This window comes from Dipodomys spectabilis, unplaced genomic scaffold (genome assembly GCF_019054845.1).
Source record: "Dipodomys spectabilis isolate Male_0828 unplaced genomic scaffold, ASM1905484v1 ptg000345l, whole genome shotgun sequence".
Classification (NCBI taxonomy): domain Eukaryota; kingdom Metazoa; phylum Chordata; class Mammalia; order Rodentia; family Heteromyidae; genus Dipodomys; species Dipodomys spectabilis.
Genome location: NW_024871022.1, coordinates 631,749 through 643,712, shown reverse-complemented (window position 1 = coordinate 643,712; position 11,964 = coordinate 631,749). Strand labels below are relative to the sequence as shown.

General features: G+C 37.5%; 1 pseudogene; it reads right to left on the bottom strand.

Moving 5' to 3' along the window:
- Window positions 1-1,603: 1,603 nt before the first annotated feature.
- Window positions 1,604-3,909, bottom strand: LOC122095368 (annotated as a pseudogene).
- Window positions 3,910-11,964: the final 8,055 nt, after the last annotated feature.

Here is an 11,964-nt window from a genome sequence, read left to right as displayed (position 1 = left end):
GGAGGTTATTTCTTTTTCCCCCTATGGCTTATTCCCTGTTGTATTTTATTTTGGAGCTCTGTGTATTGTACATACATTTATCTGAATTAGGGATGGGAAGGGGAACAACAAAACGGTGAGACAAAGGACAAATGCAACAGAAATACTCACAAGACATGTTGGAAATGAACTTTACAACTTGAGAGACAGTGAGAGGGAGGGAAAGTAGGAAAAAATGAGGAAGGGTGTAACAATGTTCCACTAGAAATGTACTCACTACCTTATGTATGTAACTGTACCCCCTCTGTACATCACCTTGACAATAAAATTAAATTTAGAAAAGATTAAAGTAAAACTTTAAAAAAGTTTGAGAGACCCTGCCATTGTCCAACTCGGATCCAGTTCATCACGTTAAACCTGGGGACTCTATCTGGGTTATGTCAAAAAACGAACTTTACAACTTTGGGGGGGGGGTGAGGAGGGGGGATGGGAAGGGATGGAAAGGGGAAAAAAAGGAGGAGGCAACAATGTTTGATAAGAAATGTATTCATTATCTTGCCCATGTAATTGTAACCCCTGGAGTCTTCCAGTCAGGGAAAAGCTTTTATGTTCAAATTGTTTAGCACCTCAAACGGAGCAGCTTTGTCATATTTCAATTGGCTAAAAGGAACTGTTTAGTGTTTAGAAGCTGACATTGCCAGGTAGTTTCCATAGGCATATTGGCTCAAAGAAAATGGAATTTTCCTTCTGAAGACTTCAAACCAGGGAAACACTGTTAGGTTCAGTTTGCTCAGAACTTCAAACTCATGGAACCTGAATGAGTTCATGGGGTTAAATCAATGGTTTAGAATTTAGAAACTGATATACCAAGATACACCAAAAGGGCCCATTCTGGTGGGAGCAGTGTGAAATAAGTTTCTTAAAATGATAACCCAGTGAGACTTTAATGTACTACTCTTGTTCAGCAGCTCAAACCAGGTGAGTTTGTAAGAATTCAGGCAGCTACTTTGAACCATTTAGCCCTTACAATCTGATATTTCCAGTTGGCTGTAATCAGCCAATTGAGTTGAGAGTACACTAAACCAGCTGTTATGAATTATTCCATCCTGTGAAACCCTGTGAACTTCACATTATTCCCTACATAAGACTGAGTGAAAATGTAAGAGTTCTTTTTTTTATTGTGAAAATAACGTACAGAGGGGTTACAATTACATGGGCAAGATAATGAGTACGTTTCTTATCAAGCATTGTTGCCTCCTCTTTTGTTGTAAGAGTTCTTTTTTTACTTCTTTATTTTTTATTTGACAAGCAGCAATATAATGTTTTCTTTTTAATGTAGATACAATTATTAGGTTACCTGTCACATTACAATATTGAAGTTCTTATTTTATGCCCTTTAAGATACATTAAAAAAAAATCAACTACAAACGTGAAGGGGAGAAAAAGGTTGGTACCCAACCAAATTTCCACATTTCAGCAATACTTCACTCATTCTTTAATAAGGTTTTAAGAAATGTCGTGATGACATGAGCTGGAAATATCTCTAGGCATTTTCTTTGACGCTCATGATGTGGCACTGGTGATGTTGTAAACAGCAGAAAACAGGGGCTGCCCAATGACCAAATTATGGCTGCACAGGCCTGCTTTTTCCCACAGGAACACATTGAATGGTGATGGCAATGATCTTCTCACATCCACATGGGGGACAGTGGCATCTAGCGATATAGTTGTATTCATCTGCGGACGCTTGGCTGAGCTCAATGTACTGTTTGTCTGTCAGAACTTCAATACATTTCTTAATCATGCTGATACTGGGATTAAACCTAGCTCTTGATTGACTAATCACCTCTTGAATAAGGGCATTGTGCTGAAGCACTTTCCATGCTTTCATTATAGGCACTAAAGCAACCTGGAGATACATTTTCCAGTCCTCATCTACAGCACTTCTAGTCTGCTCCATTTCCTGTGATGTGTCTTTCTGCATTGATGTATTAATTTCAAATTTTGTTCTTTTACTGCTGAAGTTTATATTTAATGAAAATGAAGATTCTGCATCGATGTCTTCCTTTTCTGAGTCATGGTTAATCATTTTCACATCTAGTAATGATTTGTTTTGGTCAGCTCCTTTTCATTCATCTGCGTGCTGTCTTGAAGCTCTTTATAGCTGACAGTTTCACTGTTGTTAAAGGCAAGAACTGCCATTTGGTATGTTGTAACCATGGCAACATATGGTTTGCCCAAATAGTTCATTTTAACTTCACCTGTACAGAGATAATGTAACCATGTAAGTTTCCTTCCACTGAAATGCTGGCTATAAAATAATTTGAACATCTGTACACTTTTTTCTAATTCCTGAGGAATTGCAAATGTAGATGAAGGAGCTTGAGTACCAGGCCAAGTGCCAGCCTGCCGAACATATATTTGAAAACTAATTCCCAAATCTATTACTGTGTCTTGGTTTTTGATAAAGTTTGTCTTAGTTTTTGATAAAGCTGTTGAACTTATTGCTGAGATCAGCACTGACACTCATACCTGTATACATCCGATGTAGCTTGCTGGTAAACTCATAACCACAGACTTGCTTCAATTTATTGATCATAGCTTCTTCAGAATCCATAGACATTGATAACCTATGAATTAGATGTTTCGCCAACATTCTTGCATAGAACTTTTGGAAAACATCTTTATCATTAATATATTTGAAAACAGTAATGCAGCTTGTGAGTTTGTCTTCTACCTCATTCTCAGTAATCCCTTTTGCTGACTTTTTTAGCAAACTGTCACAGTACTGAGCAAGCAGTTCTGATGTTTTGCAAACTGACTTGGGATCTTTGTAATTTACAACTGATGTAAGGGCCTTATCCAATGCATTCATAAAATGCTGATCACCATTCAAAATAGTGTTGGTTAACTGAACAAATTTACCATGTATTTCTAAAACTGACTCCACAAATAGTGTTGGTATATTTTCCTGAGTAAGGGTACTGGTTGCTCTGAGACCTTCATCATGGATATGATTCTGCAGATGACACAGCACGAAGTAAGACATACATATTTGCCATGTCATTTTTTTTCTCTTGTCGAATGATATTATGACAATCTGCATGTAAGAACTGTAAGTGGTCTGCTACCATTCGTTGTTGACATTCATGGATCACTTTAGTATATGAACTTGGATTTAAGTATTTTCGACATTGAGTTTCTTCATCTTTTAATCTACCTAGAACCTTTTGTGAGCAATTTGATTCTTCTAACAAATTTGAAGCTTTTTGTTTATAATACTCTCCTGTTTCAATCAGAAAGGGAGAATCAAAGATTTCCTGATAAAACTTTAAGGGAAATTTTTTCTTATACTGCTCAACATGAACAAAGGAGTTAATAACCCCATGGATTACTTTCTGGTTTGGGTCCTCTCTGCCACGGTCATTTTTAATTTCTCAAAGCAGCATTTGGATAAGGATGGTCTGAAGAGGTTCAAAGATCAATTTCCTCCACATATCCAATGCTAGCTCTCCTGTTTCCATAAGTGGTTCATTCATATCTACTCCACCATAGCCATACTGAAGATCAGCTTCAGTCAACTTATTCTTTTTAATAAACTGAGTGTTGAGATACCTTGTGCAAATGCCGAACATGACTTTCCAAAAAAAATTTTGTTTCTGTATAAAGTCTTTCTCCAAGCGGTTCAGGATAGGCCACACATAAAGCATAGCTACCTGAGAAGTGGTCGTTCCATGTTGCTCTTTCAACATACTCCAACATGACAATGGCTTTGATTGTAGTTAGGAGCTCGTTCCATGTTTCATCAAAATCTACCACTCTTGGTTTCAAAGACATTGTGCAAGTTTAGTGTTGAAACCTTCTGCGGAGGCAGGACACGGGGCAGGAGCCGGGAAGGAGAGGCCACCTGCGGGCCAGCAGGACGGAGCCCGGCACAGAAGGTGGGTGGTGGCAGCTGTCAGCTCCAAGAGTTCTTATGGTTAACAACAACTGTTAGTATTTAGAGGCTGATATTTCCAATTAGCTTCTATAAATATGTGGGTAAAAGAAATCTGATTTTTTCTTCTGAAATTTTTAATGCAATGAAATGCTCCTAGGTTCACATTACTCAGTACCCCAAACTCAATGACATTTTCATAGCTCAATTGGCTAGCTCCAACCTTTTAGTATTGAGAAGCTGATATTGCCAGTAGGCTTATATAGGCATATGGGGTCAAAGAAACCTGAATCTTTTATCTGAAGACTTCAAGCCAGTCAAAGCTCTTAAGTTCAAACTGCTCAGGACCTCAAACTAAATGGATTTTTCATAGACCAATTAGCTAACAGCAACCATTTAGTATTTAGAAACTGGTATTGCCAGGTAGGTTTCATAGGCATATTGGGTCAAAGTAAGGGCATTCCACTTCTGAAGAGGTCAAGGCAGTGAAACAATTTTAAGTTCTCATTGTTAAGAACTCAAGGCCCACTGAGCTTGAAAGAGTTCATTGGCTAAAATCAACCATGTAGAATTTAGAAGCTGATATTCTAAATTAGCCCCAAGGGGCTCACTGAGGTCGAAGCATTGTGATGTATCTTTTCTCAAAACAATAACCCAGTGAAACCCCAATGAACTTCTCACTATTCTCAAATAGTGAGTTTTGAAGAATTTAGACTTCTAAATAGAACTGTTTAGCATGTTTACAATCTGATATTCCCAGTGTGCTGAAACCCAGTTTTATGTTGATAGGAGACTGAAATAACTGCTGTGAATTATTCCATCCTGTGAAACAAATGGTGTGAGCTTCACACTATTCCACACTTTAAACTCTGGAAGTGTAAGAGTTCATTTGTCTAACAACAGCCATTTAGTATTTAGAATCTGATATTTCCAGTCAGCTTCTATAAAAATATCAGGTAAGAGGAACCCAAATGTTTGTTTGGAAATAATCAATGAAGTGAAATATTCTTAGGTTCATATTACTCATTACCTCAAACTGAGTGACTCTGTAATAGTTCAATTGGCTACCTTTAATCATTTAGTATTGAGAAGTTGATATTGCCAGTCAGCTTTCAGACACATATGTAGTTAAAGATAGCTGAATCTTTATCTGAAGAATTGCAGGGAGTCAAAGGCTCTTAGATTGAAATTGTTTATCACATCAAACTGAGTGCCTTTGTGTAAGTTTCTTTGAATGGATAAGTTTATGGAAACAGACAGGAAATATCAGACTCTAAATACCAAACCATTGTTGCTAGCCAAATGAACTTTACAGTTTCACTCCATTGGCCACGTGGAATGATGAGAAACTCACAGTGTTTCACTGGATGGATTAATTCACAACAGTTCTGTCTGAATTTTAAATGGTTGATATTAGTTGAATGATCTCTTTCAAGCTCACTGTATTTGAAGTTCTGAGCCATGTGAACTTAACAGTGTTTCACTTGCTTCCATTTTTCTGAAGAAGAATTACATTTTCTTTGACCCAATATGCCTAAATGGTTCTTGTTGGCCAATTTAACTATGAGAAATATACTCACTTTGAGGTGATGAACAATTTGAAGCTAAAAGCATTTCCCTGGCTGGAAGCTTTCAGATAAAGGATGCAGGTTTCCATTACTCCATGAAATTAGGGAAGCTGACTGCAAATTTCAGCTTCTAAATCCTAAAGAATTAATTTTAGACAAATGAGGTATGACAAAGACACTCAGTTTGAGGTGCTGAATAATGTGAACCTAAGGCCATTTTACTGTGTTGAAGATTTATAACAAGGATTGAGGTTTCTTTGACCAGATTTGTTTGTGGAAGCTGACTGGAAATATCAGCCTCTAAATACTAAAAGTTTGTTCTTAGCCAAATGAACTATATGGATTTACCTCAGTTTTCAGTGTGGAAAGACGTAAAGCTCACAGTGTTTCACTGGATGTATTAATTGACAACAACTGTAACAGTTTTTTTTTTTTTAAATTCAACTGACTGTTTCCAGACTACTAGGAAAACAGCTTGTATATCCTAAACAGTTCAAAATAGTGACTTGAATTCTTATGGACTCAGTTTGAGGTGATGAGCAAGAGGAGTCCATTTGATTTTCCTTGCTTATCTTTTGGAGAAAAGCTATATTGGACTCCTATGACATGAATGGTTCCATTGGGTATAACATGGAATATCAGCTTCTAAATTCTAAAATATTGATGTTAGCTGAATGATCTCTTTCAAGCTCATTGGGTTTGATATTCTGAGCCTTGTGAATCTAGCAGTGTTTCAGTGTCCTGAAGTCTTAAGGAGAATTCCATTTTCTGTAGCCCAATATGCCTATAGAAACTTCACATTATCAGTTCCTAAATGGTAAATGTTTCCTGTTACCTGATTGAACTGTGACCAAGCCACTCAGTTTGATGTGATGAACAGTTTGAACCTAGGAGGGTTTTTCTGGCTGAAAGCCTTCAGATAAAGTGTTCAGATTTTGTTTACTCCATATGCCTATGGAAGCTGACTGGAAATGTCAACTTTCAACTCCTTAATTATTGATGGTAGCCAATTAAGCTATTACAAAATTTCTCATTTTGAGGTGCTGAGAATTATGAACCTATGGCTATTTCACTGTGTTGAAGATTTCAGAGCAAGAATTCAGGATTATTTGGCCACATAGGCTTATGGAGGCTGACTGGGAATATCAGCCACTAAATACTAAACAGTTATTATTAGACAACTGAACTCTTAGAATTTCGTTTAGTTGGCAATGTGGAATGCTGTGAAGTTCACAGTGTTTTACTAGATGGAATAATTCCCAACAAGTTGTTCATTATCCTTTCAATTCAAGTAGCTGGTTTCAGTGAACTGGGAATATAAGCTTGTATATCTTAATTGGTTCAAGGTAGCCACATGAATTCTTATACACACACTAAGTTTTAGGTATTGAGCAAGAGGAGCCAATTAAGGTTTTCCTGGGTTATCCTTTGGGAAAGGCTGTATCAGACTGATTTGACCTGAATGGGCTCATTGGAGCTACCATGGAAAATCAGCTTCTAAATTTTAAAAGGTTGATGAACTCTTTCAAGCCTACTAGATTTGAGATTCTGAGCCATGTGAACCAAACAGCACGTCACTGCCTTCAAGTCTTCATAAGAAGAATTCCAGTTTCTTTTTTTAAAATTTTTTTAATTTTTAATTTAATTTTTTATTGTGAGAATACCGTACAGAGGATCTAGTTTCTTTGACCCAATATACTTATGGAAGCTACCTGGAAATACCAGTTTCTATATGGATAACAATGACATTACTTCTAGTAGTTAGTAAATTCATTGTGAATCTACAGCTTCCCTTCCCTAACCCTTACCTTGACCTGAATGAGAAAACAACCCCTAACCCTCACTGTAATGACTCTTAGGCACAAAAGTGGTTTCAAATACACTAGTGTTCTTTTTTCCTGTCCTAGGATCAGCTTGTATTTGTTAAAATCGATTGCAGTTTTACTAAATATCTTATTGCTTTTCTCAAGCTAAGCCTATCCCTAAACCTATTTAAAAACAAAATCCTAATAGTCCCAAAGAGCAATAGTAATAAAAGTGCTATAGTTTCTATTTTCACAAGTACTTGAATTCTAATTGCTGATAGAAGTCTTATTTTGACCCTGAAGCTGATTTGTACCTAATCCTAAACATAACCTGAATTAGAATATTAATCCTTACCCTAAATATAAACCTAATCCTAGACTGAAGTTGAACACTAACCCTAACCCTAAACTTAAGCATAGACCTAACCCTAACACCAGCATTAAATCTAAACTAAGCCCTAACCCCAACCCTAACCGTTGCCCAAACCCTAACCATAATTTGAACCCTAAACCTAATACTAACCTTAGCACTAATCCTAATCCTAAATCTAGAGCTACCCTAAACTTAACCCAACCCTATCTTAGCCTTACTCCTAACCCAAAACCTGGTCTTAAGCCTACCCCTAAATCTAACTCAAAACCTATCAATGAACCTAGCCTTAACTCTAACCCTAGCTCTAAGCCCAGCCGTAACACTAATACTAACCTTACACTAAACCCTAAACCTAGCCTTATCTCTAGCTCTAACTCTAACCCTAGCCCTAACCTAACCACTAACCCTAACCCAAAACCTAACTGTAGAATTAAACAGCTTAGAATTAAGCGTAGAATTAAACACTTACCCTAATCCTATCCTGAACCCTAACCCTAAATCTAACCCGAACACTAACCCTATCCCTAACCGAGCCCTAGCCTTAACCCTATCACTAACCCTAATTCTAAAGTGAACCCTAATCCTAAATTCATCCCTAACCTTAACCCTAACCCTAGTCCTAATTTTAACAATAACTCTCAGCCTAAACCTTAACCCTATCTCTAAATCTAAACCTAGATCTAGAACCAACCTTAACCATAATCCTAGCACTATCACAAACACTAACCCTAACCTAAACCTAACCTTAACCCTAAACATAAGCTTAAACCTAATCCAAGCATAACACTAACCCTAGCCTACCCCCTAATTGTATCCTTAACCCTAACCCTAGACCTAATCCTAAACATAACCCATAACCTAAACCTAACCCTAGCCCTAGGCCTAACTAACTCTAAACTTAACCTGTACTAGAACATTAACCCTAACAATAACCTTAATTCTAATCCTAGACAGACCTACAACACTAAACCTAACACAAATCCTAATCCTAACTCTAAACGTTAAGACTAACCCTAACCTTAAACCCTAACCTTAAACCCTAACCATAACATTAACCTTATCCAAACCATAACCTGAACCAAAACTTGAACTCTAACCATGACCTGAACCTAAACCCAAATACGAACCTTAACCATTAGGGTATGTAGCAGCAGCAGCAGCAGGATCTCTCAGTGGCTCCAAGGGACTGTCACACCTCATGCTAGGCTGTAAATTTCTACACAGACTGGTTAAGGATACATTGCATAGGCTTGGCAGGCTTTGATCCTGCTGGTTTTTAAGATCTTTAAACAATAGTCCAGGACAATTTACCAAAATCACAATTTTTTTACTAACCAGGTATTTTTGTAAATAGACACAGAAGGCTCAGAAGGCTTAGTCTTGTAACCATCTCTGACAGATGCAGTCTCCACACTTGCACACTTACAACTGTTAACACTATTTTTATGTCTTTTTTTTAAATTATTTTATCTATTTTGCCTCATTTCTCCAAAACTGACTCTGGACCCTTGATCTTAAAAAAAAAGGGGGTAGAAGGGCGAAGGTCCATCTTCTGTAACTTCTTTAAGCTGACTTCAGGGGTGTTGATCCTACCTAGCCAGGAACCTATAACCTTAGCCTATTTTATAAAGAGGCCATCAGGGTTAGATGTCATTAAGAACAATATTTTAACTTTTGACAACTGCACAGACCTTTTTTCCGGCTACAGCAGTGTAGCTTGTTCAGCACTCTGGTCTGTAAAAGCATCTTTCTAGATGGCTTAGGAATGTGATCTCTAGTGACCCTAACAATGCCTAAATTACCTTTGCAGGCCTTAGACAGATATCAATAGAAACACACTCTCAGGTTTACAAACTTCTTTTTCTGAGCAGATGAACTTTATGTAGCTGATGTCAGCTCAATAATTACTGCCAATTAAAGCTTTTGGCACATAAAGGGGTTGAGATTTAAAGTATCCCCCACATTTTATAACATTAACTTTTTACTATCACAGAGGACTGGCAAGTTCCTGTCCCTTACAAGGTAGTCATGAACATTAGGCATGCTTACAAACTATCTCCCCATGACCTCCTGGCTCTGACCGATTTTTGAAGGGCCACAGAATGACTCTAGGATCTGACATTTCTGCCATCCAAGCAGTGGCTTACTGCCTCTGGATGCTCCTCCATCGCTCTTGTCCCAGGACTGTCTTCTCCACATGGGATAAATGTCTCATTGGCATTTCCCTTTAGCTGGTCTCTGGACTTGAACTCGGGGCCTGAGCACTGTCTCTCAGCTCTACAGCTCAAGGCTAGCACTCTGCCACTTTGAGTCCCAAAGCAACTCTGCTTGCTCTTTCAGCACTCTGCTGGCTGAGTAGAGGCGACAGTCTCACAGGAACCTTTTTGTGCCCGGGCTGGCTTTGAACCAGTTTGCAGATCAATGAGTCTTATAAAAGGCCACTTTACTCCAATTAAAAGCAACAAGGTGGTCAACATAGAAGTAGCTTTTAAGCATGCTCTTACCTGAAACTTATTAAGAGTCAAAGTTACATCTGACAAACTTGTAAGAATCCTCTGTGCTTTGCTCTGGACTCTGCTGGAAACTTAAAAAAACCTATAAGAGCAAACTAGAATAGCAATTATTTTGGTAATCCTAATTTTTCCTTTGTGCACATTGAGGCTAATGTTAAAAACAATTTTACATTTAAACTTTATCTCCAAAAATCCATTCCTATTTTTTTAAGTCTCCTATTAATCTTCTTTTTAATATTGTATATCTTAGTTTTTATTTGCATTTTGAAAAGATCCCTTGAAATCTTGAGGCCAAGTGTCACTCATTGCCTCTTGATTGCTTGTTTTAAAACAGAAACACATTAAGATTTTTAAACTCAAATGACAATTTTCCTTAATGCAGGAATTATAGTCACCATCATTATACCACGAAGCTAGACTTAACACCTTTATAACTTTTAAAAACATCCTAATTGTAGAACATAATTGAAAGTAAGCCACATTATACAAATAACTTTTTAACCCTCTTTTTAAGGCCTTCCTAATTTTAATGTTAACACATCCAAGGGGAAGTTTTAGCAATACTAATCAGATCATCACATCACTCATTTTAACCGTCATGTTTTCAGTGTCTGTCTGCAGGGAAAAGAGAGAACAAAGATGGGCCACTCAGCCCCTTCTATGGAATGGGCACACACCCAGTCCGACTCTTTAGGGTTAGATGAACTGCGTTTGTGCCAGCTTGCCCTCTTTTATCATGCGTGGGCTCCTCCTAGGGCTTGTCACACCATGCATGACCAGCTGAAGTGCACTTCTGCCTGTTCACCCCTTACCTCTAAAGATAGGTCTTCTGTTGGCTTCTAGTTTTTTCTTTTCTTATCTCTTGGTTCTCAAATGAAATACAGAGTTTTTAGACAGACAGAACAAGTAACATCTTTGACGGTGTTAAACTAACCTTTATATTTAAATTTTTAATATTTATCCCCAAATTTTAGCCAAGGGAACTAGATCCCAAACAGCCAATGCATTTTTGTTAAGCCAGATAACTTGATTACAGTATAAACAGTCTTATGCATTTTAAAACTTTAGTTTTTTTTTAAATACCAGATTTTCTAATTTGCAAGTTAAAGAATCTTTAAAGAGCCATTTAAAACAATGTGAAGATTTTTTGAAATTTTTGGTAATGTCCAAACCTCATAACCTTTTGAATTTTTAAAATTTAAACTCACTCAATTGTTACAGCATGCTGACAATTCTTATCTTTGAACACGTTCACAGACACACACAAAACACTCACACAGATCTTAAAGTGTGCAAAAATCAAAATCAGTCATACGTACACCTTCTAAAGTTTTTAAACAAAAATTTAAGACAGTATTTCTTTTAAACTAGGGACCTTTGTTGGGCTTTATTTTTCCAGAGCTTGCTTATCTAGCAAGGCAATTCACTAATTAGTCTCTTTGAATCCCTTCTGTTGGAGGAGGGCTGGGGGAGGGGGGTCACCTAAAACTAAACTAGCCAGATTTTTTTAATCCAATTTTAGACAAGAGCACTTTACAAATTGTTACATTGTCAGGACTAACTGAAAAAGTCCAAACTAGGCACACAACCTTCTAGACCCTCCCTGCTGGCAGCCTCCACAAGGAGAAAATGCAGCCTGAGGCTTGAAGGGAACCAAACTAGCCAGTAACCTTCTATGCCTCACAGGGAGGGTGGGCATAGCAGGTCTGTGATCAAGCCCACCTGGAACTTTTATTCCCCCAGAGATGTTTAAATAAATAAATAACAAAAACACAGATAAACACAAAAA